This window comes from Akebia trifoliata, chromosome 14 (assembly GCF_017979445.1).
Source record: "Akebia trifoliata isolate Shusen 1 chromosome 14, ASM1797944v1, whole genome shotgun sequence".
Lineage (NCBI taxonomy): Eukaryota > Viridiplantae > Streptophyta > Magnoliopsida > Ranunculales > Lardizabalaceae > Akebia > Akebia trifoliata.
The window spans coordinates 25,843,060-25,848,598 of NC_141388.1; the positions used below are offsets into that span (position 1 = coordinate 25,843,060).

Below are 5,539 nucleotides of genomic sequence, written 5' to 3' on the forward strand. Positions count from 1 at the left end.
ATACCAAACATGGGCTTTAGCAATAATGGAATTTCCAGTAGAGAGCTTCTATTGCCACACCAAATTTTACTAATGCCACCCAAAGACGTGTTCTATTTCTTTGGTGATTTTACATATGAATTGGGGTGGTGTTAGCAAATTTGGTATGGCAATAGAATCACTCTATATGTAATATTAGGTCAATATTTGCACTGGTGCTGTGGAGCTTCATCTAAGTGCAAATATATAATCTTATTTGTGATCAGTTGTGTTTCTTGACAATTACTTGCAATCTCACAGGTTGCGATTTCAAGGCGTCTGAGTGATGCTAATGCTGGACAGCGCAATCAAGAGGATGCTTCAACTAATGAGAAACCAAAGGTTTGTTGTAAGAAAGAGGGTTCTATATTGCCTGAGAAAGCTGGTGGTCACACAGCTCGTAGAATCATCGTTCATGATCGAAAATGGACAGATGGCAGTATCCCGCTTGATGCTGTCCCTCCAAATCTTGCAAAACTTGGGAAGGTATGTGTTGTAGAGATTAAGGATCCAGTATGTAATGATTTGTGATCTATCCACATTGAGACCAATTTGCTGGATGAGCATATTGGGGCTTAAAATGGGACGGGTTTGGATCGAATCTGAATATATCCATATCCAGATCCATTTTTTTTTTCAAATCTGACTCGGATCCAATTAGCTAAAATCATATCTGAACCATTTTGCTTTCATTAAGTCTGGATCCGGATCCGACCTGACTGAATTACTTTATTCAGGTTGGTTAATTTCGGCTGTTCACCATTTTTCTTTGCCATATTTCTTTTCTAATTGCTATATTATTTTATTTTACTATTATAGTTCATTTATTTTATAAGAATTCATGTTGTATTACAGTAGTAGAAAAAATACGTTTTGAAAAATATAAAATATATTTTTCAAAGGAAAATATCATTCGGATCTAGGCGGATATAGGGATGGACCCTTATTCGACCTGGATCCAATTTGGGGTCTATGGACATCAATCCATATCCGACCTATATTTTTATTTGGATCTACTCCAAGGGTACCCATTAAATTCGGATCACTAGGATTTTATGCAGCACATCCATGTTCAGACCAGCTGCTGTGTCACCTAGCTTTCTTTTCCCACCATTTGAGGAGCTTTGTGTATTTTGGTTGCTATGTTTTTTTGTTCCTCCCGAATCTGGATATTTAATCTGAAGCGTCTGTTTTTTTTCCACCTATTAACTCAATGCAGGAGGCTCTAAAAAGGAGAGATATTGCTTCTTCGGCTGCTGCTGATGCCTTGGAAGAGGCCTCTGCTACTGAGTCTATTGTTAGGTGTTTAAGGTAATCCATCTGAGTTTAAGGACTGGTCCGATGAATTGTAAAAGCTGTTCATTTTACATCCATTTTCACTGTTTTAGACTAACAATTTTTTATTTATGTTCTTTCAGCATGTTTTCGGATCTATGCTCATCATCCAAAGCTGGAAATCCTTTAACTGCCATTGACCGATTCCTATCAATTTATGACCTTATAAATAAATCAACGGCAGTTGCTGAGTCTGCTGTTGTCCGAACTGAGTGGTCAAAATCAATTTCTCTTTGGGTTGAAGCCGCATTGGCTACTGATCTTGGAATTGTCTCTCTCCTGTGTAATGGAACAGGAAGCCTTCCTAAAATGCCTACAATTGATTCCGTTGACATGATAAGACCTGCCAAGAACCACTCTAATAGTGTTCAGTCATCCGTCTCTAATGGTGTCATTGACACATGGTCAAGGGGTTCTGGTGTCAAAGACACGTTGGAGTTGGCAAGAAGTTTGAAGTTGGAGATGCAAGCATGGTTTTTGCGATTTGTTGAGGAGGTCTTGGATGCTGGTTTTAGGGTCTTGGAGGAAAAATCAAATGATGCTACCGGGGAGAATGGCCCGATTGCGGCAGTTCTATCGCAATTAAAGCAAGTTAATGATTGGTTAGATGATGTGGTGGGAAAAGTGGAGGGTCCTTCGACCGAGAAAATTGAAAGACTGAAAAGGAAAATTTATGGTTTTGTTATTCATCATTTGGGTACGGCTTTTGATAATTAATTCTACCGCATTGATTCCTCCTGTTTAAATTTTTTTTGGTTAGTGAACCCTTATGTAATTTTCGTCGAAACATAATATTATATTTGATGATTTCTTTTGGTAATTTTGGATGAAGTTTTTCATTATCAGTCCGGTATTATAATTCAGCCAATTCATTAGAAGATATTTGGCAAAAAAATTCAAGATTTTGAGATCCATTTTATTAGGAAATATATTGTATTAGTTGTATATTTATATATCTTCCATTCTTTAGTTACCTTCCAAAATTAGTGTAATTCAAATCCTAGAAAAAGGGGATCATGGCTTCCAAGCCTTAGACTTAGCTTGCCATATACATTATATCTTTATGTATATTACACAATGTTAATGAAAATATATCTCAATTCCTCTATTATTCATTCTGCCACTATTATTATTTTATATGGTATCAGAACCCCATCCTGGTGCCTAATTGCTGATCCCTTCAAAAGCCTTAACAACCAATAAAACACCATGACAAATACAAATCAAACATCAATAGAAAAATCACTTTCCAAACATCCAAACACCAGTAACGTCACTTCATCCATGGATTCATTTAGTCCATATTTCGTCCATCATTCGGATCAATCTAGTCCTATGCTCGTTCCAACGAAACTGAATGGCGCCAATTATCCATCATGGAGTAAATCCATGATTCAAACCCTTACAACCGAGAACAAAATTGGTTTCATTGATGGATCTATTGAATATAGAGCATCCAATAGAATATGCTCTTTGGCATCAATGCAACAACTTGATTCTATCATGGCTCACCCACTCGGTGGAACCTGATTTAGCCAAAGGAGTTGTTCATGCCAAAACGGCTCATCAAGTGGGAAGATTTCAAAGACCAATTCTCATAGAAAAATGCAGCAGCTATTTATCAGATTCAAAAATCACCGGCCACTCTTTCACAAGGCACGATGACAGTCTCAGCTTATTTCACAAAACTCAAGAGTCTTTGTGACGAATTAGACACATATCGACCTATCTCTGCTTGTAACTAGATGAAGGTGCACATCGAACAAAGAGAAGAAGATTGGACAATGCAATTCCTCATGGGTCTCAATGACACTTACAATGTTGTTCGTAGCAACATCCTTATGATTACTCCATTGCCTAATGTTCATCAGGCTTATTTTCTTGTCAATCAAGATGAAATGCAATGGCAAGTGACATTAGAGACAACTGAAAACTTCTCCATCGCTACTGCAATTCAAAATCATTCGAAAAACTACTCAAATAAGTCAAAGGGGAAGTAATATGAACACTGTAATTTTTATTGCAAACACTGTGATAGAAGAGGACATACTAAGGATAGATGTAGATACAAAAATGACACATGGACACCCAACATCACAAGCAATCGACAAGGTCAACCACAACAACGACAACGTGGATTTCAACAGAATTCTTTCCCTATTGCTAATGCAACAGATTCCCCTCAATCTACACATGGAGTTTATCCACAGGACATTAGCAAAACAAGCAAAATTCTCGACCAGTCAATGCCTTGCACGGATTTTCCACAGAGCAACTTCAACAGCTTTCCCTTGCCTTATCAATGATGAGTCCAAACCTAAGTGCTAGTAATAAAAACACTTATGCAAATGCAACAGCTTTGTCTCCTTTTTCCGATGCTTCGATTAATTTTGTATTCACTAAACCTTGGATTTTGGATGGTGGAGCCACCAATCATATCACCTCTGATTCCACACTTTTTACCAAAACACAATCATCATCAATACCTATTGTTAACTTACCAACCGGCTTTATAGCCTCAATCACTTCAATTGGCATTGTATCTTTTAATTCTAATATCACCTTAGATGATGTTCTGTGTGTTCCTAGTTTTCACTTAAATCTAATTGCTGTGAGCAAAATTACCACTACCTTGAATTGGTGTGCCATTTTTTTCCCACTTTTTGTGTTCTACAGGACTTGATTATGGGGAAGATGATTGGCTCGAGTAAACAACATGGTGGTCTCTATTACATGCCTCCGTTGCAAAGGACACCAATCTGCCATCAAGCTTCACACCCTTCCAATCTATGGCATATGCGTCTTGGACTTCCATCACCATTTCGCCTTAAATTAGCTTCTTCATTATTATCTTCAAACAATATTTCTTATGACAATAATTGTATTGTTTGTCCCATGGCAAAACAAACATGACTCCTATTTCCATTAAGTTCCATATCAACTTATGCCCCATTTGATTTATTACATTGTGATATCTTGGGTCCTCACAAAGTTCCCAAACACTCAGGGGCACGATTTTTTCCTTACCATTTTAGATGACTTTACAAGATACACATAGATATTCCTTATGCAACACAAGTCTGAAACTCAAAACATTTTAAAATCTTTTATTGATTTTGCTCATACTCAATTTCATGCCTATGTCAAGGCAGTCAGAGTAGACAACGGTTCTGAATTCTTGTCTATGAGAAACTATTTTAGGTTTCATGCAATTGAAAATCAACGCACTTGTGTTTACACTCCACAACAAAATGGAGTTGTGGAAAGGAAGCATCGTCACATTCTCACTATAGCACGAGCACTACTTATTCAATCCCATTTACCTTTGCATTTCTGGGGTGAGTGTTTTAATTGTTACTCATCTCATTAACCGGTTACCATCACCATTGCTTTCAAACAAAACACCTTTTCAATTGCTATACAATTGTCCACTATTACTTGATCACCTAAAGGTTTTTGGTTGTCTATGCTATGCAACTGTTGTACACCCAATTCATAAATTCGAATCCCGTGCCAAACGTTGCATCTTTGTTGGATATCTGACTGGGTAAAAGGATACAAACTATATGACATGGAAACTGAGAAATTTTTTGTCAGTCATGCTGTCAAGTTCCATAAAACCATTTTTCCATTTTCATCCATCTCAAGCCCATCAAATTCTGATTTTGTAGTGCCCAATTTCCTCTCCAAAACCACAGAAACACAGTTTATCATGTCACCATTCCCTTCTAGCACCCATTCTCACCAACCTGAGCATACAGAAACAACTAATACACATGAACCCATATCTCCCACACATATGCAAACCACACCCGTTTTTCTCTGCAGCACTACTTAGTCTTCTACGCTCACACCAGAAGTCGAAACTACACCACCACTATTAGACCCGTCAAACATTCCTTTTGAATCCACCACTACTTCCATTCCACCTCCGAGATAGTCAACACGGCCTAAGCGACCTCTGGTATGGCATAGAGACTTCCTACTGTCATTTCTAACTAATCAGTCTACCTTTGCACCGAGTTCTATAACTGGTACTCGATATCCACTCTCCCATTTTCTTTCTTACTCACGTTTTAATATTCCCATTCCACTTTTCTAGTTACCATCACAAATCATACCGAGCCCAAAACTTATGCTTAGGTTGTCCTTGATCCACGTTGGCGACAAACTATGAATACAGAAT

At 37.7% G+C, this 5,539-nt stretch overlaps 1 pseudogene across 1 annotated transcript; it reads left to right on the forward strand.

Annotated features, from left to right (window-relative positions):
- The first annotated feature begins 261 nt into the window (after positions 1 to 261).
- Positions 262 to 2,070, forward strand: LOC147386620 (protein CORTICAL MICROTUBULE DISORDERING 3 pseudogene; annotated as a pseudogene). The gene is made up of 3 exons (XR_015172335.1): positions 262 to 504; positions 1,238 to 1,329; positions 1,437 to 2,070. The product of XR_015172335.1 is annotated as a protein CORTICAL MICROTUBULE DISORDERING 3 pseudogene (transcript).
- The last annotated feature ends 3,469 nt before the right edge of the window (positions 2,071 to 5,539 follow it).